The sequence below is a fragment of the Bos mutus genome, chromosome 10 (genome assembly GCF_027580195.1).
Source record: "Bos mutus isolate GX-2022 chromosome 10, NWIPB_WYAK_1.1, whole genome shotgun sequence".
In the NCBI taxonomy this organism is placed as follows: domain Eukaryota; kingdom Metazoa; phylum Chordata; class Mammalia; order Artiodactyla; family Bovidae; genus Bos; species Bos mutus.
The window spans coordinates 32,877,004-32,902,715 of record NC_091626.1 but is presented as its reverse complement, the minus strand read 5'-3'; the positions used below and the strand labels follow the sequence as shown (position 1 = coordinate 32,902,715).

The following is a 25,712-nucleotide window of genomic DNA, read 5'->3' as shown; positions in this document are numbered from 1 at the left end:
ATGGAATTCCAGTTGAGCTATTTCAAATCCTAAAAGATAAGGCTGTGAAAGTGCTGCATTCAGTATGCCAGCAAATTTGGAAAACTCAGCAGTGGCCACAGGACTGGAAAAGGTCAGTTTTCATTCCAATCCGAAAGAAAGGGAATGTCAAAAAATGCTCAAACTACCACACAATTGCACTCATCTCACATGCTAGCAAAGGAATGCTCAAAATTCTCCAAGCCAGGCTTCAACAGTACGTGAACCATGAACTTCCAGATGTTCAAGCTGGTTTTGGAAAAGGCAGAGGAACCAGAGATCAAATTGCCAAGATCCACTGGATCATCGAAAAAGCAAAAGAGTTCCAGAAAAGCATCTATTTCTGCTTTCTTGACTATGCCAAAGCCTTTGACTGTGTGGATCACAACAAACTGTAGAAAATTCTTAAAGAGATGAGAATACTAGACCACCTGACCTGTCTCCTGAGAAATCTGTATGCAGATCAAAAGCAGCAGTTAAAATTGGACATGGAACAACAGACTGGTTCCAAATAGGAAAAGGAGTATGTCAAGGCTGTATACTGTCACCCTGCTTATTTAACATCATGCAAAATGCTGGGCTGGATTAAGCATAAGCTGGAATCAAGATTGCTGGGGGAAACATCAATAACCTCAGATATGCAAATGACACCATCCTAATGGCAGAAAGCAAAGAAGAACTAAAGAGCCTCTTGGTGAAGGTGAAAGAGGAGAGTGAAAAAACTGGCTTAAAACTCAACATTCAGAAAACTAAGATCATGACATCCAGTCCCATCACTTCATGGCAAATAGATAGGGAAACAATGGAAACAGTGACAGGCTTTATATTTTGGGCTCCAAGATCATTGCAGATGGTGACTGCAGCCATGAAATTAAAAGACAGTTGCTCCTTGGAAGAAAAGCTATGACCAACCTAGACAGCATATTAAAAAGCAGAGACATTACGTTGTCAACAAAGGTCTGTCTAGTCAAAGCTATAGTTTTTCACATAGTCATGTATGGTTGTAAGAGTTGGACTATAAAGAAAGCTGAGCTCCGAAGAACTGATGCTTTTGAACTGTAGTGTTGGAGAAGACTCTTGAGAGTCTATAAGAGACTGCAAGAGATCCAACCAGTCAATCCTAAAGGAAATCAGTCCTAAATATTCACTGGAAGAACTGATGCTGAAGCTGAAGCTCCAATACTTTGGCCACCTGATGTGAAGAACTGACTCATTGGAAAAGACCCTGATGCTGGGAAAAATTGAAGGCAGGAGGAGAAGGGGACAACAGAGGATGGGATGGTTGGATGGCATCACCGACTCAATGGACATGAGTTTGAGCAAACTCCAGGAGTTGGTGATGGACAGGGAAGCCTGGCATGCTGCAGTCCGTGGGGTCGCAAAGTCAGGACACAACTGAGTGACTGAACTGAACTGATAATTCTCTAAGTCACGTATTTATGGGAAATTAGTCTCTCAGTCTTTAAGTTTTGCTTTTCTGAGGGCACATGCATGGGTCTCCATTTCATATCCTCTGGTTCCATTTTACATTAAAATCCTTTTACTTTTTTCTCATTTGAACAAGATCTTTCATAGAAAAGTATTGATGATCAACCTTGGGTATTTGTTTAGTCTGAGATGTTGCTAGATGTTGGGCTGTGAATCCCTTGAAGCTGCAAAGGACCAACCCAGGATGCTCTGTCCCATAGAAGAGGGCATGACAAGTTGATTTTTTGCCTCATTTAAACATGGAGAATCTCAGTCACACTCCTCTAAGGGAGTCAATTTGGTTTCATGGTCAATTAAGCCTCAGGATAAGCCTTAGGAACTTTATTCTGTATGTATATCTGAGAGAAAGGCATTTGCCTATTGAAACAAGACAGCAGACATTTCATTAGAAGGATTATACCCAGGGTCAGAAGTCCAATTATAGCTACTGACTGGAACAAACTTCTCAACCAGTTTCCCCAGCTACCTATACTTAATAGCTTGAAAACATCTTAAGTCCTAGGGCTTGGCCTATTTCAGTGAAGAGATTGATACTGTCCATCATTTTTAGTTCGGGCACTGTGTCTCCCTATTTGTTAACATAAAAATAGCATTCTTCCCAGAGCAAGGCACAGGTTCCTCCCTACTGTGCAGTACGGAGGTTTAGGGCTCTGTGGTTTTGTAAGACTACTTTTGCTAGGCTGTATATCTGGGTTTGCTGCTATTCAAAAGCTCTAAGAGAAGCACTGAAGGTAGTTCCCATGACTATGGAGAGGTTTCGACTTGCTTTTTCACAATCTATTACTTTAACCCAAGGGGGAAAAGACAGCCAAAGACACACTCAAATCCCTTTCTAACTACTACAGGGTTATCAGAGGGCATCCATCCAAAATTATATCCATTCTAGTTTTTCTGTTTGTTTTCACATTGATTTTTTAGTTTTCACATTTTACTAAAATTAAACCCCTATGACAAAGATAATATGGTGTGTTAATTTTTTTGCATTGTGAATTACTCAAAACTTTGCAGATTAAAACAATAAGCATGCGTTATTTCACACAGTTTCCAAGAGTAAGAGAGGGGCTTAGATGAGTGTTTCTGACCCAGGGTCTCACATGAAGCTACAGTCAAGATGGTGGCGAAGACTGTGGTCAGCGGAAGGCTTGACGATGCTGGAGGACTTTCTTCCCCAGAATGCTTCCTCACTGTGGATGAGGCCTCACCTCTCTACTGGTTATTGGCAGGATGCCTAAATTCCAGATCAGATGGACCTCGTCACAGAACTGCTTGAGTGTCCTCAAGATGTGGCAACTGACTTTCCCCAGAAGATGTGATCCAAGAGAGAGGCAGAGAGAAAGAACACACACACACACACACACACACACACACACACACATACAGCCACTATGCCTTTCACGATCTGGTCCTGAAAACCACACTGCCACTTTTGACACATTTTACTTGATAGATGAGAGTCATTAACTACAGCCCACTTAAGGTAGGACAATTAGGTTCCACCTATTGAAAGGAAGAATATCTAAGAATTTATGGATATATTTTAAACCCACAACAACTGTTTTACAACTTTAACTAAACAAAAGGTTCACATGCTCCTTTAAGTTGTGAGGAGAAAGAACCCAAGTGGGTTCTTCCAGTGGAAGGGAGGGTTTTCCTGACTCTGGCGTCAGGAGTGAGGGAAACAACTCTGCAGTGTCCCTTCCATTCAAGGCGGAATGTGGAACACATATTCCTTCCACACAGAAAGAAATAACCAGTGTTTTCTGAATAAAGGGCATAAGTGGGCCCTTTAGCCCAGGTATTTTTTTTCCTCTGATAAAAGAAGAGCTCTCATGACCAAAAAGAGTCATTTACATATAGCTCATGATAGTCAGCATGGTGGAAATGGCTATAAGAACATCTTAAATTTCTATATATTTGGAATAATGGGAGAGTTGGATTGTTGTGGGTGAGGTTCTGATGGAGGTCTGGGGAATCTCCAGAGAGAAGGTACGTTCCCACCACTTACTAGATTTCTTATCAACCAAATTACCATTGAATGGAAGGATATCCACTGTTCATCCCCCAGTACTGTTATAATTTTTGTTACCCCACCACAAAGTTTTTAGCAGTCCCATTAACGTTTTTGAAACACAAAGGAAGATTATGGGTAAGAGTCCAGACTTGAGTGAGGGGTATACCTTTGTGGGTGGGGGGCACCCAGTGGAATGTTATAATGTCTGCTGCCAATTTGCCAGAAGGAAGAATGTGTAACAGTTCAAAGGGACCAAAGGAAAATACTACATCTCTGCCAGAGAGACCTTGCCATCCTTCTAAGGATAATAGCCAGGCTACCAGTTCAGGTTCATCATGAGTGTTATTAGCTCTGGCACAAATCAAACTATCAGTAAGGTTGGCAGAATCTTGGAGTTTTTCTAAGCAGGGAACCAAAGGATGTGCTAAAGCTAAACGAGGGGGCAGCAAGAAATCCAGAGAAAGGACCATTAGAACTTTAAGCAGCATGACACAGGCCTGGTCTGGTTATCTTGGGAAAGCTATCTATTTCTGATGTCATTGGCTTCAGTCATTAGAAAATTTTACCTCTGAATCACCAGTTAGGTTGCAGATCCACTTTTTATAGAAGAGACACATGAATTCAGGAGTCCACCCCTCGGAGCTTAGTGACACAGGCTTTAGTCAGCAACACCTGTGAGGGGCCCTTCCAACAAGGTTGGAAGGAAACTTTATGGAGATGCCTTTTCCAATAGACCAGGCTGCAAATGTGGTATTTGACATCTTTGTTTCCTGGGAGCATGCCATAGAAAGATTATTTTTCCAAAGCATTATTATGGAAAATATTATTATTCTCAGTGGATTTAATTACATCTTTGCAAAACTGAAGTATATCCCCTATTTATTATTTGTAGGTCAAAGAAAGCAGGGACTGTCCTGTAATTATTTCAAAGGGTAAGAGCTTATGAATCTTCTAAGTTATCTTACATCTTTCTTCTTTCTTCTTACACCTTACATCTTTCTTGTAAGTCATCATGAGGGGTCAAGAGGTGATCCATCAAAGTCAAAGAGACATGGGGAATTTCATCAGTGCAAGAGGGAAGAAGGAGAGCAGGGTTGAGACTTAAGAGTGAGTAAGAGTGGTACGAGGGGAGGTAAGTAAGAGGATTTCATAGGTGGTAAGATGGTTCGCTGAAAGATGTTGAGCGTGGCGTGAAATTTAAGAGAGGCTCAACAGGCTAAGGCACAAAGATGATTAAAGAGGATCCTATAACAATTTCTTCAGTAGCCTTCGCTAAAGGAGTGGAAGCAGGCACAGCTCTCAGGCACGGGAGGGAGGTATCCTCAGGTCACTGCATCTAATTGTTGGCTGCGCAACCTAGAGGTTGGTGATAGCCCCATGGTTTTGGTAAGTAACCTGAGGGTATTCCCCTCTTTCTCATATACAAAAAGGGAAAAGGGTAGCTGACAATTTAGGTGTCCAAGGGCAGGTAGACTTATTAAGCTTTCCTTCAAGATCTTAAAGGCCAAGCAATCTTGATCATCCCAAACTATGGGGTCAGGCTGGTGTTCTTTAGCAGGGAATACAGGGGCTGAACCAACAAAAAGAAATTTGGGATCCAATTATGACAATGGCCAGCTAGCCCAAGAAAACCTCACAATTAACATTTGCTTTTGGGAATTCCCTGGTGGCCTCATGGTTAGGATTCTGGGCTTTCCCTGCCAAGGTCCAGATTCAGCCCCTGGTCGGGGAACTGATATCCCACAAACTGCATGGCATGGCCAAAAAACCAAAACCAAGAAACATTTGCTTTTATGGTTTGAAAAGTTTAAAATGCCTTGAAGCCTATCAGCATCTATGTGTAGCACCTGTTTTGAGACTAAATGTCCTCAAGATTGAACCTGAGTTTGGACAAATTGTAATTTCTCCTTCAAGACTGTGTGTCCCTTAAGGGCTGAGATTTTCAGCAAATACTTCTTTTTGCAAGAAGTATTAGGAGGGCAAACAAAAAAGAAGCTCATCCAAAGGTAGTAGTAAGGTGGAGCCCCTAGAGAATTTTATGTCATTTAAATCAGCCTGTCAAAATTGTGAGAAGTAAGAAGGCCTCAGTAGAGCCTTGAGGCATGACTGTCCAGATGTACTGTTGTCCTTCTCAGGTAAAGGCAAAGAGACACTGACTATCCCTTTCAACAGGGATACTAAAAACTCACTGCCTAAACTGATTACAATGTAAAAGGTGCTTCCAGCATGGATGGATACTAATAGCATGCAGGGATTAGAAAAGACAGGATGGCAGAGAATTACAATGCTATGTATTGCCCTGTGGTCTTGCACAGCCACTGGTGTTTTTTTTACAGGCAAAATAAGGGTATTATTAACACAAGGATAGTAGCAAGGAGAGTAAGTGCCTGGGCCTTACAGTCCTCTATAATTTGCCTTATGCTGTGTACCCTTCCTTATTCATAGGGTATTTGTTTATTCTTAGGAGAGGTTTTGTGGGGTCCACCTGGATCATAATGGGAGGGGCACTATGAATTGTGCCTATTTCAGTTAAGGATTTTACCCAAAGATAGATCAGAGAATTCTGGGTTTAATAGAGCAGATGAGTGCAAAGTTTGGACTGCCTTGGGTTGTAGAATGCAAATAATGGCAATGGGGGTTGAATTTTCCTGAATGTTGAACTTAAACTCAAGAGATACTTCCACCTTTTTTTTTTTAACTTCCACGTTTTGAGAGAAAAAAATGGCAGCACTGTGTTTCTCCAGAAAATCTCATCCCAATAAATGTCTGGGACCCAAATCACTAAGAAGCAGACATTTGCCTTACAAAAGGTCCAGATCAAAAAATATGGACTGAGAAATAGGGACACATTGCAGTTTACACTGCAGTTTACTTAAGACTCCCACTATTTGAACATATATACTACTCTAGGGAAGGGCCTGTTCAATTGCAGTGGGATGGAGCACTGACAGGAGCAGCCCCTGTGCCAGTTTACACTGTAAGGAATTTGTCCCTGATCTGGAGAGTAGTTTTCCCCAGTCTATTTAATGGCAGAACAGGAACAGTCTCTGTGTGTCCTTGAAGCCCCATCATTGGTGTGGATTTGGCCAGGGTTCTGAGAAGGTTGTAACTATTTGGAGTTCAATTTGTAGCAATCCTTTCCCCTGGTCAGGTTTTCTACAATAATGACACATTCTTGTAGGATGGATTTGCTTTGGAGTTTCCATCTATTGGTGCTGTAGATTCAAAATCTTAGTTATCATTTTTTTCTTTCTTTCTGGAGTCATCTTATATGGTGTGAGCTAATTTATTAGCCAGATTGACAAGGTCAGGGGTGAACACTCCTTCCCTTTGATACAGGTTCTTTTGACCAACAAGGATAAGTCCTTATGTAGGCCATTTATACATACGGAATTAAAAGCCACCTGAGAGGACTCAACAGCTATAGGGAGTCCGGAATTCCCTTTGGAAATGGTTTGGAGATTGTTGTAATAATCATGGAAGGGTTCAGCAGGCTTTTGGATGCATACCTGACTTTAATTCCAGTCCGCAGGTTTTGGGAAGGCTCCAGGGATGGCTTTGTGTAGCCGTTTGGCTCTGCCATGAGGTTAACCATATAAAAGGACTAATGGTTGGTTTAACTTAAACCCTAGAAATTGTTCAGGGTTTCCCCAAGCTGCAGTTTTAATCTACTGTGGGGCTTGACCTTCTCCAACAAGCAAGTAGACTAATTAACAGAGATTAGGGAGATGAGGTTGGTGGGTTTGGGTTACAGCATTGAATTCTTCAGCAAATATATTGGGATCTTCAGTTACCGAGGGGAAATCCTTTATTATAGCCCTTATGTTGCCCTTTGTCCATGGGGTGTAGGAAATCTAGGGCAGTTTTTAGTAGGATCCTCAGAAGGTCTAATTTTGAAAAAGAAGGTCTTAATGGGTTCTGTTTGGTAAGGAAAGTAAATTCAGAGAAGAGACTCAGGAAGGGTAAAGGGAGATATAGAGGAGATGGAACAGTGGGGTTAGAAAGGACCTTAGTTAGCACTGAGGAAGAGACCTGGGATTTTTTAAATCCATCTTTGGTTGTTTACTTGCTTCGGTTAATTTAGAAACAATAAGGAGGCAATTTTAGAATCCTGAACATTTAGTAGCCTCTAGATACCAACTAAAATAACTATCCTACTCAGATTGCTTAATATTGTAGCCATGGTCTTCTAACTTAGTTCAAAGAAAACAAGTTTGCAGAGATCAAAGTTTCCACATAATGGCCATTGGAGTTCTGCGTTATCCTTAGTAAAACTGGTCTATTTAGTCAAACATGCACATGAGGAAAGACCATAAATTTTTTAAACATAAAACTGGCTAGGATCCCTCAAGGTGGTGGTTGTTGCAGGCGGGGGGCGGGGGGGGGGTACTTTAGTACATTCAATACTAAATGTACCTTTAGTACATTCAGATGACTAGATACAATTATCAGAAACAAGAGTACTTACCAGAAGGGCAAGCTGTCTCTATCTAGATCCTGAATAAAGTAGGAGAGCTCAAACAAAAGAAGGCAGCTTGAGCTCTGAGGAGACTTACCAAAGTTAGAATGGCTCACAGAAGCTAACAGTGCAAAGGACTCAAGTACAGGAAACTCACTTGACTCCAGAGGTTCAAGTGGTTGGTGCCTTCAGATCCCACTTATGACACCATGTAAGGTCAACCTAAAAGAAAAGAGGTAAGCTGAGGCAAACTCAAGATACCAAATGTGTGTGTATGTTAGTCACTCAGTCATGTCTGATTCTTTGTGATTCCATGGATTGTAGCCTGCCAGGCTCCCCACCCCGTTCATGGAATTCTCCAGGCAAGAACACTGGAGTGGATTGCCATTCCCTTCTTCACGAGATACCAAAAATCCAGTTTATTCTGCAGTAGCAGAGATATTCGGAGAAGGCAATAGCGACCCACTCCAGTGTTCTTGCCTGGAGAATCCCAGGGACGGGGGAGCCTGGTGGGTTGCCGTCTATGGGGTCGCACAGAGTCGGACACGACTGAAGTGACTTAGCCGCAGCAGCAGCAGAGATATTGTAATTCAGGACATGCAGCTGCAGTGAGCTATAGGTGAGTCCACTGAAGAAGGTTAAGAATGGGTTGCATTCATGGGCAAGGAGTGTGAAAGGGGAGAGCCCAATTAGGGGCCATGCAGAGTTAACTGGCTCAAAGATGGGGAGCAATTCATTGGTGAGAGGTTAAGTTTCAATCTTTTATAAATCAGGCATTTATGGAAAATCAGTCTCTTAGTGTTCAAGTTTCACTGTTCTGAGAGCTAACGTGTGAGATTCTCCATTTCATATCCTTTAGTTTCATTTTAGATTAAAACCTTTTATAGTTTTATCCAAGTCAAGCTGGAAGGACATGTGGGGGGTAGGCAAAGGAGGATGTACAGCAGACATTTGGATACATCAGGAGGAAAGTATAGAATTGGATCACTGACCTACAGGAAGTAGGCAGTAGTTAAAAACTAGGGAAGTGGATGAACCTCCTGAAGGGGAATTATACAGAATGATATACAACAGCAAGTCAAGAATGGAACCCTGAAACACCAGTTAAAAGAAATGGGCAGAGGAAAAATAAAAACTCTAAAGGAGACAAAGAAAAAAGAAACAGAAGAACCCAAAAAAGTAGCCAAATAAGTATTAACTGATCATTAATATCTAGGATCCTAAATCAGTCTCTTCACAAGCATTTCTTTATTTAGTCCTACCAATCAGTAACTCTAAAAAATAATCTTTTTATTACTGCCCTTTAGGTGAGGAAACTGAGACTTAGAGAAATAGATACTGTACAATAGTTAAGAGGATGAGTATACTGCCAGACTGTCAAGGTTCAAATTCTGGCTTCACTAGCTATGTGTTTCAGCTTCTAATCTTTAAACAGGGGTTAACAGTTCCAACCTAATAGGGTTGTTATAAGACAACCTATTAGGGTTGTTGTAAGATACAAATTAACTACTACATATTAAGTGATCAAAATGATGGCTGGCCCATAAGACTAGTAAGTGTCAGCATAGAAAATTTCAAAGAAATGCAAATGTCAAATGATAAACTTGCAGAATAACTTATTAGATTTTACACATATACAAACACACACACACACACACACACACACACACACACACACCCACCCATGCTGTTAACAATGTGTTTGTGCTAAGTCACTTTAGTCGTGTCTCTTTGTGACCCAATGGACCATAGTCTGCCAGGCCCCTCTGTCTATGGGATTCTACAGGCAAGCATACTCGAGTGGGTTGCCATGCCCTCCTCCAGAGGATCTTCCAGACCCAGGGATGGAACCTGTGTCTCTTGTTTCCTGCATTAGCACGTGGGTTCTTTACCACTAGCAGTACCTGGGAAGCCCATGATTAACCATGACAACTGACATGAAATTGAATATACATACTGGGGGAAGAACACCTTAACATTCTTTTAATTTCCACTGTTAATCAGTACTTAAGATTAAGCCAGAATGAGGCTTCCTGATACTGGAGAGCTTATAATCATGTCACCATATCTCTCATACAAAAGGCTATATTTTATAAATATTTATAAATTGATAGTTAAAGACATCTTTTACATTTCAAAGTCTAGGTTCACTATTTATTACTCTAAATTAGGTGAATGGCCAAAAGGGATCTGTTGAAATAGAAATCAAAAGAGTGGTAAAAACCCTTAAACATAAATATTTATAGTTTTATGTTTGTGTAAAGATTCAATAGGACAGACCAGTGCTCTTAATCACTCTGTGCCATATCACAGGAAGATAAGAACGTAGTTAAGTTCTAAACTCATTTCCTTTTTTCTGAACACAGTGAAAGATCCTGATATCAGAGAAATAACCAACAGAAGGAGTAATTCTTGAATCATCCTGCAAAAGCCGGATATTAAGAGACAAAAAATTCCACACTTACTATATAGATCTGATGTGAAGGATAAAAAGGACTGAAAATAATGTACTGTCAATTTTAACTTTACTAAACATGGATGTGAGAGTTGGACTGTGAAGAAAGCTGAGTGCCAAAGAATTGATGCTTTTGAACTGTGGTGCTGGAAAAGACTCTTTGAGAGTCCCTTGGACTGCAAGGGACAGTCCATTCTAAAGGAGATCAGTCCTGGGATTTCTTTGGAAGGAATGATGCTAAAGCTGAAACTCCAGTACTTTGGCCACCTCATGTGAAGAGTTGACTCACTGGAAAAGACTCTGATGCTGGGAGGGATTGGGGGCAGGAGGAGAAGAGGACGACAGAGGATGAGATGGCTGGATGGCATCACCAACTCGATGGACATGAGTTTGAGTGAACTCCAGGAGTTGATGATGGACAGGGAGGCCTGGCGTGCTGCAATTCATGGGGTTGCAAAGAGTCAGACACGACTGAGTGGCTGAACTGAACTGAAACATGAAACATTTAGCTTGGACTTAAACTATCAAATTCTTTTTTAATACTTGCCTACTTTGCTCTTGGCACCAATGATTAGCACCATTAAGCAACAGGTGCACAAAGAAAGCAGAATTGAAAGAGACACATGTACCTCATTGTTCATTGTAGCGCTGTTTACAATAGCTAGGACACAGAAGCAACCTAGATGTCCATCCAGAGAAAGCAATGGCACCCCACTCCAGTACTCTTGCCTGGAAAATCCCATGGACGGAGGAGCCTGGTAGGCTGCAGTCCATGGGGTCGCTAAGAGTTGGACACGACTGAGCGACTTCACTTTCACTTTTCACTTTCATGCACTGGAGAAGGAAATGGCAACATGCTCCAGTGTTCTTGCCTGGAGAATCCCAGAGACAGTGGAGCCTGCTGGGCTGCCGTCTATGGGGTCGCACAGAGTCAGACACAGCTGAAGTGACTTAGCAGCAGCAGCAGCAGCAGATGTCCATCAGTACATGAATGGATACGGAAGTTGTGGTACATATACACAATGGAATACTACTCAGCTATAAAAAAAAGAATGCATTTGAGTCAGTTCTAAAGAGATAGATGAAACTGGAGCCTATTATACAGAGTGAAGTAAGTCAGAAAAGGAAATACCAATACAGTATATTAATGCATATGTATGGAATTTAGAAAGACAATAACGATGACCTTATATGCAAGACAGCAAAAGAGATGCAAATGTAAAGAACAGATTTTTGGACTATGTGGGAGAAGATGAGGGTGTGATGATTTGAGAAAATAGCATTGAAACATGTATATTACCATATTTAAAACAGACGGCCAGTGCAGGTTCAATGCGTGAAGCAGGGTACTCAAAGTCGGTGTTCTGGGAGAACCCAGAGGGATGGGGTGGGGAGGGAGGCGGGAGGGGGGTTCAGGATGGGGGCGGGGACACATGTGCACCTGTGGCTAATTCATGTTGATGTATGGCAAAACCCATCACAATATTGTAAAGTAATTAGCCTCCAATTTAATTAATTAAGAAAAAAGCAACAGCTGCAAAAATTAGAGAATGACAAAAAACATCATTCAGGACTTAACTACAAAGTCTCTAAACAGAAGATATTTAAACTGCTCCCAGGACAACTAAGACTTTCTTAGTTGTTCTTTTCCTCTCTTCCTCTGGCAATATAAATTACTACCTCTATGTGAACTCCTAGCTTTTATCCTCAACACTGATCTCTCTTCAAAATTCTAATCCTGTTTTTCTAATGTCTGCCTAGACCTCTACCCCTGAACATACTGCTAAAACTTGAAATTAAATATACTGAAAATGTAACTCAAACATATATTCTTCATCTCTGTTAAAAAAATCTCAGAATTACCTTTGATTAAAGGGAGGCCAAGGACAAGATTCCACCAGCTAATACAGCCTACCTTGAAAATCGCCCTTCACACCCACGTCCTCACTGTTTGCCCTGCCACTGTCTTCCTGCTTTCCATTACCTCTCATCTGCAACTACAGTAACTTCCTCCGTGCCTGATACGGAGCATGACAGGAAACACTTGATTCAACAGCTAACTGACTCCTGAACAAAGATGGCAAGAATGGGAAAATTTCTTACTTCTCACAGGAGAAACAGCATGTAAGCGTTTTATTCTTAGATGCCAACTTCATCTTGTAAAAAATATTGACATTCAGTATATCAGAAATAAAAGCAGATATATGATTTCACAAACATTTAAGTTCATAAAACTGAATAATTTTCATAAAGTATGACATATGTTCTATTGTTGTTTCACATGGGCTGCAGACATTTGAACATGTGAATTACACAATGTATTTTATAGCAACCCTAGACTCAACATTTTAATAGGCAAAATATTTTCTCCACAATACAGCTGCTAAAAGAGTTGCTACTCTTCCCAAGAATCCTACATCATTTTGAGTTATCTTGATCATGCTTTAAGATCCAGCTAAAAGTTCACCAGTACTACAAAATCCTTCTTAACCTAAAGTGTTTCTACTTACTCTGAATGCCAAAATATCAACTGTTACTCATTTAGCAATCACATACTAAATATACTAAGATGTTATTTATCCCTAGTTGTATGTGTTATATATTTATATTTGCTTCTTTCCCAGTATAAAGTATAAATTTCTTAAGGACAGGAACTATATTTTTCAGTTCTCTAATATCAATCTTTTATCAGCTAGAGACTAACTCCACAGCATGCCTCAGGAAATCCTACTTCCCATGAGAGGAGTGTAAAAACACAAACAGATACGAAACACACTCAAGAGAGGCAGACAAGGTGGCAAAGATAAGGAACTACCCGCAGATGTAAAACAATGACAGCCAAAGACGGGAAACACATACACACAGACCAACCTTTAGAAGCAGCTATCCCCTTTCTAGAGAAATTAAATAGTAATAACCTTATCAATATTGATTAAAAAAAAAACAACAACAACAACCCATAACCACAGTTTTGAGGTCAATTCACTCGACCTCCTAGAAAGCACCATGAAAGCACAACTGAAGAACGGGCTGGGATTTAGGAACATCACCCTATATGTAGAAAGTATTTAGCGAACAAACACCTGATGATTTGAATGTAATTTAATAACTAGTCCTACACACCCAAATTCGGAGCAAATATGTTCAAGATGCAACTCTTCCTTCACAAAACAGGTTACAGGATCAAAAAAATTCAAAATTCCAGTATAAAGCACTAAATACTACTTACTTTGCTCATATGATATAAACATGTTTTTGATGCCAAAAAAATACATCCAAATTATAATCTTTCAAAATTTAAAAAAATAAACTGATGATTCACAAATTGCATCTTTCCTATTTTTAGAATGGCTCAGGGTATTTGTGTGATTTTCAAGCTCCTTTCTTAGTTCCTAAGAAATAACTTCAGTTCGACTTTATAATTTCAGGGGGGGGAGGGTAAGTTTAGAAAGAATAAAATAGCTCTGCAAAAATAATTCAGTGCTACATGAAATACAAATTAACGAAAGGCTAATGAAGTCAAATGTTTTAAAATAAACTAACCATTATGAAAAATTTAGTTTCAATATCTATTCTCCTTTCTTGAAAATAGATGCTTGTCATGCATGCTGCAGGACTGAAGGATTCATGAAGAAAGAGAAGCAGTCTGACAGAATTAGAACCAAGATAAAAATACTCTAACAAGCAGCCAAGAGTTGGAAACACAATGGAAAATGAAGGAACATGTCTCTTGGATGTACCTAGTCATTATGTGTGAGCAAAAAGGTGTTAATGTTAGAAAAGGAGACACTCTTTTCATGGGAAAACATCTGCACTATAAGTGAGGGGCCTTACTTTTTCTTTTTTCATGTGACCCTCAGTAATTCACAGAATCCTCACATTCCTACTTACTGTGTTTACCAATTCTTCTGTATACATCAGTGACATTAACAGTAACTAAGGATAGACTGAACTCGTGCTATAATCCAGGCACTGTTCTAAATGCCTTATATGAATATCTCATTTGCCCTCCCAGACAACCCTACAATGTAGATACACTTACTTTCCCTATTTTATAATTAGGAAGTAAAGCTTGAAAGGGTAGGTGACATGCCAAAGGTCACTCAGCTCACAAATGTAGAACAGGGACTGGAACTCAAATCTGGCTTCAGAGTCCACAGTCTTAAATACTTCCTTATACTACCTCTCAAATGATATAAAGAACATATTTCACAAAGCATTTTAAAATGGCCATTCAGGATTTCCCTGGTAGTCCAGTGGCTAAGACTCTGTGCTCCCAGTGCAGGGGGCCTGGGTTCAATCCCTGGTCAGGGAACTGGATCCCACATGCTGCAACTAAAAGATCTTGCATGCTGCAATGAAGACCCAGCATAGCCAAATTAAAAATAAACAGTTTAATATAAAGTGGTGCTGGCACTAACAAAAATGAATTCATACAACCAAGTGACATATAGTTAAAATATTTAAAGCATATATATGTGGAAAATCTTCATACTAAGGAAGTTTTTAAAAAGACAGTGGTAATATCAATGATGTGAAATCCAGTGCCAATTTTAGATGCCTAGATGTGCAAATTTCCAAGTATTTATAGGCTTAAAGAAAGATTTAAAATAATGTCAGGTACAAGATATAATTTAAAATATAAGCCATCATCTAGAGCTTCTTCTCTTGTTGCTAGTATTTCACATTAATACTTGATGAATGATATATGAATAAAATCATCAAGGAAGGAATTTACTTAATAGTGTGTGTCAGCCAATACAGTATACTAACGCATATATATGGAATTTAGAAAGATGGTAATGATGACCCTATATGCGAGACAGCAAAAGAGACACACATGTACAGAACAGTCTTTTGGACTCTGTGGGAGAAGGTGAGGGTGGGATGATTTGAGAGAAAAGCACTGAAACATGTATATTATCATACGTGAAACAGATCACCAGTCCAGGTTTGATGCATGAGACAGGGTGCTCAGGGCTGGTGTACTGGGATGACCCAGAGGGATGGGATGGGGAGGGACATGGGAGGGGGTTCAGGATGGGGAACACATGTATACCCGTGGCTGATTCACATCAATATATGGCAAAACCAATACAATATTGTAAAGTAATTAGCCTCCAATTAAAATAAATAAATTAAAAAAAAATAGTGTGTGTCAGGCACTGTTTCAAGCACTTCACAAATATTTACTCATTTAACTCTCCTAACAGCCTATAAAGTAGTTATAATTGGAGCCAGTATTCAACTCAGGTAGTTTGGTTTAAGAATCTGTGCTCTTAACCTCACTAGCTCTGTTGAAATTTAAGAAACGGTGATATTTGCAGATGACATGATACTATATGTAAAAAAACCCTAAAGATGCAACCAGAAAATTACTAGAGCTAATCAATGAATACAGTAAAGTCATAGGATATAAAATTAATACACAGAAATCCTTTGCATTCCTATATACTAATAATGAAAAATCAGAAAGAGAAATAAGGAAACAATCCCATTCACCAGTGCAACAAAAAGAATACTTGGGAATAAACCTACCCAAAGAGACAAAAGACCTGTATGCAGAAAACTATAAGACAGTGTTGAAAGAAATAAAAGATGACATGAACAGATGGAGAGATATACCATGTTCTTGGGTTGGAAGAATCAATATTGTCAGAATGACTATACTATTCAAAGCAACCTACAGATTCAATACAATCCCTGTCAAAACTACCAAAGGGAATTTTTCACAGAACTAGAACAAACAATTTCACAATTTGTACGGAAACACAAAACACCCCAGATAGCTAAAGTAATCTTGAGAAAGAAAAATGGAGCTGGAGGACTCAAACTTCTTGACTTCAGATTATATTACAAAGCTATAGTCATCAAGACAGTATGGTACTGGGACAAAAACAGAAACATAGACCCAAATATAGACCAATGGAACAAGATAGAAAGCCCAGAGATAAACCCACACACCTATGGGCACCCTGTCTTTGACAAAGGAGGCAAGACTATACAATGGAGAAAAGATAGGACCACTCTTCAATAAGTGGTCCTAGGAAAACAAGACAACTACATGTAGAAGAATGAAACTAGAACACTTCAGAACACCATACACAAAAATAAACTCAAAACGGATTAGACTTAAATGTAAAACCAGAAACAATAAAGCTCTTAGAGAAAAACATAGGCAGTACACTCTTTGACATAAATCACAGCAAGATCCTCTTTGACCCACCTTCTACAATAATTCTGCTTTATTGACTATGCCAAAGCCTTTGACTGTGTGGATCACAATAAACTGTGGAAAATTCTGAAAGAGATGGGAATGCCAGACCACCTGACCTGCCTCCTGAGAAACCTATATGGAGATCAGGAAGAAACAGTTAGAACTGGACATGGAACAACAGACTGGTTCCAAATAGAAAAAGGAGTACGTCAAGGCTGTATATTGTCACCCTGCTTATTTAATTTCTATACAGAGTACATCATGAGAAACGCTGGGCTGGAAGAAGCACAGGCTGGAATCAAGATTGCCGGGAGAAATACCAATAACCTCAGATATGCAGATGACACCACCCTTATGGCAGAAAGTAAAGAAGAACTAAAGAGCCTCTTGATGAAAGTGAAAGAGGAGAGTGAAAAAGTTGGCTTAAAGTTCAACATTCAGAAAACTAAGATCTTGACATCCAGTCCCATCACTTCATGGCAAATAGATGCGGAAACAGTGGCTGACTTTATTTTTCTGGGCTCCAAAATCACTGCATATGGTGATTGCTGCTGCTGCTGCTGCTGCTGCTAAGTCGCTTCAGTTGTGTCCGACTCTGTGCGACCCCACAGATGGCAGCCCACCAGCAGCAGCTGCTCTTGCTGCTAAGTCACTTCAGTTGTGTCCAACTCTGTGCGACCCCATAGACGGCAGCCCACCAGACTCCCCCATCCCTGGGATTGTCCAGCAAGAACACTGGAGTGGGTTGCCATTTCCTTCTCTGATGCATGAAAATGAAAAGTGAAAGTGAAGTCACTCAGTCGTGTCCGACTCTTAGTGACCCATGGACTGCAGCCTACCAGGCTCCTCCGTCCATGGGATTTTCCAGGCAAGAGTACTGGAGTAGGGTGCCATTGCCTTCTCCGGCAGATGGTGATTGCAGCCATGAAATTAAAAGACGCTTACTCCTTGGAAGGAAAGTTATGACCAACCTAGACAGCATATTAAAAAGCAGAGACATTACTTTGTCAACAAAGATCTGTCTAGTCAAGGCTATGGTTTTTCCAGTGGTCATGTATGGATGTGAGAGTTGGACTGTGAAGAAAGCTGAGCGCCAAAGAATTGATGCTTTTGAACTGTGGTGTTGGAGAAGACTCTTGAGAGTCCCTTGGACTGCAAGGAGATCCAACTAGTCCATCCTAAAGGAGATCAGCCCTGGGTGTTCATTGGAGGGACTGATGGTGAAGCTGAAACTCCAATACTTTGGCCACCTGATGCAAAGGGCTAACTCATTTGAAAAGACCCTGATGCTGGGAAAGATTGAGGGCAGGAGGAGAAGGGGACGACAGAGGATGAGATGGTTGGATGGCATCACCGACTCAATGGACACAGGTTTGGGTGGAGTCCGGAAGTTGGTGATAGACAGGGAGGCCTGGCGTGCTTTGGTTCATGGGGTTGCAAATAGTCGGACACGACTGAGGGACTGAACTGAACTGAACTACAATAATGGAAATAAAATTAAACAAATGAAACCTAATTAAACTTGAAAGCTTTTGCACAGCAAAGGAAACAATAAGCAAGATTAAAAGACAACCCTCAGAATGGGAGAAAATAATTGCAAGTGAAACAACTGACAAAGGATTAATCTCCAAAATACATAAGCAGCTCATTCAGCTCAATATCAGAAAAATTAACAGCCCAATCAAAAAATGAGCAGACCTAAACAGACATTTCTCCAAAGAGACCTACAGATGGCCAATAAAACATGAAAAGATGCTCAACATCACTATTGGAGAAATGCAAATCAAAACTACAATGAGGTATCACCTCACACCAGTCAGAACGACCATCATTAAAAAATCTATAAAGAATAAATGCTGGAGAAGATGTGGAGAAAAGGAAACTCTCTTGCACTGTTGGTAGGAATGTAAATCGATACAGTCAGTATGCAGAACAGTATGGAGATTCCTTAAAAAACTAGGAATAGAACTACACATGTGCATACATGCTCAGTCGTGTCCAGTGCTATGCGACCCTATCAACTGCAGCCCGCCAGCCTCCTCTGTCCATGGAATTTTCCAGGAAAGAATACTGGAATAGGTTCTCACTTCCTTCTCTAAGGGACCTTTCCTGCCCAGGAAAAGAGTCTCTTGAGGCTCCTGCACTGAAGGTGGATTCTTTAACAACTGCATCACCTGAGAAGCCCCAAACTACCATATGACCCACTGATCCCACTACTGGGCATATACCCTGAGAAAATCATAACTGAAAAAAACACACGTACCCCAATGTTCATGGCAGCACTATTTACAATAGCTAGGACATGGAAGCAAAATAGATGTTCATCAAAGGGTGAATGGATAAAGAAGTTGTGGTACATATATACAATGGAATATTATTCAGCCATAAAAAGGAGCACATTTGTCAGTTCTAGTGAGGTGGATGAACCTGGAGCTTGTTATACAGGGTAAAGTAAGTCAGAAAGGGAAAAACAAATATCGCATATTAACTCATATACATAGAATCTAGAAAAATGGTATCAATGAACCTATATGCAGTGAAGGAACAGTGATGCAGATATAGAGAATGGACTTGTGGACGCAGTGTGGGAAGGAAAGGGTGGGATGAATGGAGAATGTAACATCAACATACATAGATGACCATATGTGAAACAGATAGCTGGTGAGAAGCTGCTGTGTAATACAGGGAGCCCAGCCTGCTGCTCTGTGATGACCTACAAAGATGGGATGGGGGTGGGCAGGAGGGAGGCTCAAGGAGGAGGTGATATATATATATGCTGCTGCTGCTGCTAAGTCGCTTCAGTCGTGTCCGACTCTGTGCGACCCCATAGACAGCAGCCCGCCAGGCTCCCCCATCCCTGGGATTCTCCAGGCAAGAACACTGGAGTGGGATGCCATTTCCTTCTCCGATGCATGAAAGTGGAAAGTGAAAGTGAAGTCGCTCAGTCGTGTCTGACTCTTTGCGACCCCATGGACTACAGCCCACCAGGCTCCTCCGTCCATGGGATTTTCCAGGCAAGAGTACTGGAGTGGGGTGCCATTGCCTTCTCGGATATATACATATAGTTATGGCTAAATTACATTGTTGTACGGCAGAAAGCAACACAACATTGCAAAGCAATTTTCCTCCAATTAAGTAATAATAATAAAAAAGAAATACTGAAATTCTTTTTTTTTAAAGCCAATAAAAAGTAATAATGATCAGAATGAATGTCCACAGAGAGAATGGCACCATCACTTACCTCAGTATATATACCAATACAAAGACCATGTAAAAGAAATATATTAACTGATATGAGAAACTAATCTACTACCAGAGAAACAATTTTAACTATAATGGCACAGAGGATGCTTTTAATTTTCCTATGAAATTCTACTGTTAGCAAAGCAATGAAATTTGGAGACAAATATTAACTAACACTAATATTAACTTAAAAGACTTGACAGACAGCATTTTTATTGTATTTTGGTCCAGTCAACTTATGAAACAGCAAAATCTCAAAAATCACATGAACTAGTGGAGTTCACAATAGAATTAGTGTTATATTTCAACTCTTTACAGGCACTACCGATACTTAATATAATCTATTTTATGAAAGAACCAGTATTTTTCTAAGTACTACAGTATTTGTCATTTCATCTACTTCTCACAACCCTGAAATAGGACAAATATCCTTATTATCTTTATTATCCTTATTTTAATAAGTAAACAGAAGCTCAGAGAAGTTAAATAGTTAACATGGCCTAGATAGATCTGACTCCAAGTGCTTCTTTTATCACATTATGCTGCCAAAATTTTAAGCTTTATACTTTTCAAGTTGCTTTATAGCCAAGAAAAGTTGGAAAAGGTACAGTAGAAAATATAATGAAGTTTTATGGTCTATTTGCTAAAAATCTCATTATTGTATGATGTACAAGTTCTCCAACTGAAATGATGAACTAGTTAATTTAGCTAAAATAAACTTGGAACCCAAGAAAAATCTGCATTTAAAGCGAAGTGAGGACTTCCCTGGTGACCTAGTGGTTAAGATTCTACGCTTCTAAAGCAGGGGAACTAAGATCTCATCTACTGCATGCCATGGCCACAAAATAAAAAATAAATAAAATAAAGCTAAATAAATCCAATTTTAAATGCATAAATGTGAAATAATGTAACTCTACAATACTACTATTTTCTAGGATTAAAAAAAAAATCACACTTCTATCATTCATCTCAATCACTTAAATGTTAGCTTCCCAGAGATTATCAGTTTCAAAGACAGTTTCAAAAATATTCATTCCTCTATATTTATTTCATGTGAATTACTATAGGGCAAAGAAACAGAGAAGACTGGTGAAGTCGCTCAGTCGTGTCCGACTCTTTGCGACCCTGTGGACTGTAGCCTACCAGGCTTCTCCGTCCATGGGATTCTCCAGGCAAGAGTACTGGAGTGGGTTGCCATTTCCTTCTCCAGAAGACCAGTGAACCAAAGAGAAACATTTAGTAAGTGAAATATGTTGCATGCATGCTAAGTTGTGTCAGTCATGTCTGACTCTGTACAACCCTATGGACAGCAGCCCACCAGGCTCCTCTGTCCACGGGATTCTCTAGGCAAGAATACTGGAGTGGGTTGCCATTTCCTTCTCCTAAGTGAAATACCTTAGGTTTGGATTTTTTTAAAAATTCAAACTACTGGGAGATTTTTTTTTAAAAAATCAGTTAAAATTCCCAAGAAAATACCCAATAAACTGTACCTTAAGTATACAAAAATATATTAGAGTCTAAGACTGTGTACTATGCCCTCACAGTCCTAAGTTAGGAAGCAGACCACTCACACTGGACTTGCAAAGAAGGTAGCCTAAAACTAATTTTGTAATCAGTAGCATGACATGCATTTTAAAGAATAAAAGCACAAAAGAAGCTGAAAAATTCATTTTTGGAATAAGTTATTTGTGGAAAAATACTGTGGAATTTTTTCTTCATGCCCATTTTTATGAGAGTAGCTCAGACCTTGATCTGGTACCCTGCTAACTGTTGAAACAAGAGCCATGCCTGGAAAGGTCCAAGAGACTATGGCTGGATACCTGCTCAAACAGAACAAGGATAAATGGCTGTACTACAATGCATTATTTTCAAGGCAAAGGATGTGAGATTTTTTTCCTATGGATTTGATGATGGCAAAGGAAGGGAGCCAGCTTAAAAAGGACTTGGGCTTCCCTGGTGGCTCAGACAGTAACGAATCTGCCTGCAATGCAGGAGACCGAGTTTCGATCCCTGGGTCAGGAAGACCTCTTGAAGAAGGGAATGGGTGTTGCTGATGGACAGGGAAGCCTGGTATGCTACAGTCCCTGGGGTCCACGACTGAGCGACTAAACTGAACTGAACTGAGTTCTTGAATACCGAATGACTACTTGGAGCTGAGTTCTTTCATGTATTATCTTATTCCAATATATCTATACTTGGATGGTAACACACTCATCAGATTCTGTCTCTTGAGAATTATTAATTCCAACCAGACATGAGAGCAACAGATTGTTACCTTCTGAAGATATGAGTAAAAACTGAAGTCGTCAGAGCTACTGTCTCCTTGCTGGGGGGACTGGAGGGAATTAATGATGAGGGACTATCAGTCCAGGTCTCCATGAAGACTCACGCATATTCCAGCCTTAGGAGGAATGAGACTCAGTCTTTACTGACTTCCTTAGAATACATCTCCGTCTTCTGAGGTTACGCTTCTTAAACTAGGGGACACACCTATGACTACAGTAAACTGGCTATTATAAGAAGCTACAAAATAAACTCTATTCTCCCTAGAACAGCAAGGTTATGATATGGCAACAGTTCAACACAGTATCAAACACAAATATTATGAAATTGAATGCAAAACTCACACGAACTTTTACGGCAGACTAGAATTCAAAGAAATTTCACTTTTCTAAGGGATTAATTCAGGCTTTGTATTCACATTATCACAGGAATACTCATTTACCTCTTCTATTCCCCAGTAGAAAAGCTGAAGCACCAAACTATGGTAACTAAGAAGGATCTTTTCACAGCAATCCAGAAGTCACTTAATATTTTTTCTTTCAGCATATCCTACTGGTCTTCACGCTGCTCTAGTACAGAACCTGTTTTACCCTTCTTTATACCCTTTGTGGCAACCAAAATAATGCACCCCCAGAACATCCCTTCTCTAATTCCTGGAACCTATGAATGTTTCTTTACAAGTTAAAGGGATTCTGTAATTAAACTAAGGATCTTGAGATTGATGGATTACTCTGGATTCTCTAGGTGGATTATCTGCCTACAAGACCTTCTAGAACTAACACCCAAAAAAGATGTCCTTTTCATCATCAGTTCAGTTCAGTTGCTCAGTCGTGTCCAACTCTTTTCGACCCTATGAATCACAGCATGCCAGGCCTCCCTGTCTATCACCAACTCCCTGTCCTCCCAACTCAAGGAGTTCACCCAAACTCATGTGCATCAAGTCAGTGATGCCATCCAGCCATTTCATCCTCTGTCGTCCCCTTATCCTCCTGCCCCCAATCCCTCCCAAAATCAGGGTCTTTTCCAATGAGTCAACTCTTTGCATGAGGTGGCCAAAGTACTGAAGTTTTAGCTTCAACATCAGTCCTTCCAATGAACACCCAGGACTGATCTCCTTTAGAATGGACTGGTTGGATCTCCTTGCAGTCCAAGGGACTCTCAAGAGTCTTCTCCAACACCACAGTTCAAAAGCATCAATTCTTTGGTGCTCAGCTTTCTTCACAGTCCAATTCTCACATCCATAGATGACCACTGGAAAAACCATAGCCTTGACTAGACGGACCTTTGCTGGCAAATCATAGGGGACTGGAATGCAAAAGTAGGAAGTCAAGACATACCTGGAATAACAGGCAAATTTGGCCTTGTAGTACAACATGAAGCACGGCAAAGGCTGACAGAATTTTGCCAAGAGAATGCACTGGTCATAGCAAAACCCTCTTCAAACAACACAAAAGAAGAGTCTACACATGGACGTTATCAGATGGTCAATACTGAAATCAGGTTGATTATATTCTTTGCAGCCAAAGATGGAGAAGCTCTATACAGTCAGTACAAACAAGATCGAGAGCTGCCTGTGGCTCAGATCATGAACTCCTTATTTTCAAATTCAGACTGAAATTGAAGAAAGTGGGAAACCACTAGACCATTCATGTATGAACTAAATCAAATCCCTTATGATTATACAGTGGAAGTGACAAATAGATTCAAGGGATTAGATCTGAGAGACAAGAGTACCTGAAGAACTACGGACAGAGGTTCGTGACATTGTACAGGAGGCAGTGATCAAGACCATTCCCAACAAAAAGAAATGCAAAAAGGCAAAATGGTTGTCTGAGGAGGCCGAACAAATAGCTGAGAAAAGAAGAGAAGCTAAAGGCAAAGGAGAAAAGGAAAGATATACCCATTTGAATGCAGAGTTCCAAAGAATAGTGAGGAGAGATAAGAAAACCTTCCTCAGCACAAAGAAATAGAGGAAAATAATAGAATGGGAAATTCTAGAGATCTCTTCAAGAAAATTAGAGATACCAAAGGAACATTTCATGCAAAGATGGGCACAATAAAGAACAAAAATGCTATGGACCTAACAGAAGCAGAAGATATTAAGAGGTGGCAGCAACACACAGAACTATACAAAAACGATCTTCATGACCCAGATAACTACAATGCTGTGATCACTCACCTAGAGCCAGACATCCTGGAATACAAAGTCAAGTGGGCCTTAGGAAGCATCACTACAAACAAAGCTAGTAGAGGTGATGGAATTCCAGTTGAGCTATTTCAAATCCTAAAAGATGAGGCTGTGAAAATGTACTCAATATGCCAGCAAATTTGGAAAACTCCGCAGTGGCCACAGGACTGGAAAAGGTCAGTTTTCATTCCAATCCCAAAGAAAGGCAATGCCAAAGAATATTAAAACTACCGCACAATTGCACTCATCTCACATACTAGTGAAGGAATGCTCAAAATTCTCCGAGCCAGGTTTCAATAGTACATGAACCATGAACTTCCTCTATTTCTGCTTTATCGACTATGCCAAAGTCTTTGATTGTGTAGATCACAACAAACTGTGGAAAATTCTGAAAGAGATGGGAATACCAGACCACCTGACCTGTCTCCTGAGAAATCTATATGCAGGTCAAGAAGCAACAGTTAGAACTGGACATGGAACAACAGATTGGTTCCAAACTGGGAAAGAAGTACATCAAGGCTGTACATTGTCACTCTGCTTATTTAACTTACATGCAGAGTAGTACTTATATGCAGAGTATATCATGAGAAATGCTGGTCTGAATGAAGCACAAGCTGCAATCAAGATTGCCGGGGGAAACATCAATAACCTCAGATACACAGATGACCCCACCCTTATGGCAGAAAGCAAAGAACTAAAGAGCCACAATGAAAGTGAAAGAGGAGAGGGAAAAAGCTGGCTTAAAACTCAACATTCAAAAAACTAAGATCATGGCATCCGGTCCCATCACTTCATGGCAAATAGATGGGGAAACAATGGAAACAGTGAGAGACTTTTCTGGGGCTCCAAAATCACTGCAGATGGTGACTGCAGCCATGAAATTAAAAGACACTTGCTCCTTGGAAGAAAAGCTATGACCAACCTAGACAGCATATTAAAAAGCAGAGACATTACTTTGCCAATAAAGATCCATCTAGTCAAGGCTATGGTTTTTCCAGTAGTCATGTATGGATGTGAGAGTTGGACTATAAAGAAAGCTGACTGCCAAAGAATTGATGCTTTTGAACTGTGTTGTTGGAAAGACTCTTGAGAGTCCCTTAGACTGCAAGGAGATCCAACCAGTCCATCCTAAAGGAAATCAGTCCTGAATATTCATTTGAAGGACTAATGCTGAAACTCTAATACTTTGGCTACTTTCCAAGGAGAAGAACTTTCTCCTTGGAAAAGACCCTGATGCTGGGCAACAATGAAGACAGGAGTAGAAGAGGACGACAGAGGATGAGATGGTTGGATGGCACCACCAATTCGATGGACATGAGTTTGAGCAAGTTCTAGGAGTTGGTAATGGAC

At 40.2% G+C, this 25,712-nt stretch overlaps 1 protein-coding gene across 3 annotated transcripts in view; it reads right to left on the bottom strand.

Annotated features, from left to right (window-relative positions):
* Nucleotides 1-25,712, bottom strand: part of WDR89 (WD repeat domain 89) — a 51,948-nt gene that overhangs the window by 24,664 nt on the left and 1,572 nt on the right. Inside the window, exon 2 of one of the 3 annotated variants that reach the window (XM_070377749.1) lies at nt 8,074-8,198. The exons of 1 other annotated variant lie outside the window; for it this stretch is intronic. The gene's annotated coding sequence lies outside the window, so the exon portion shown is untranslated. The remainder of the gene's footprint in view (nt 1-8,073; nt 8,199-25,712) is intronic. One more of the 3 variants, XM_070377750.1, reaches the window with a different exon arrangement.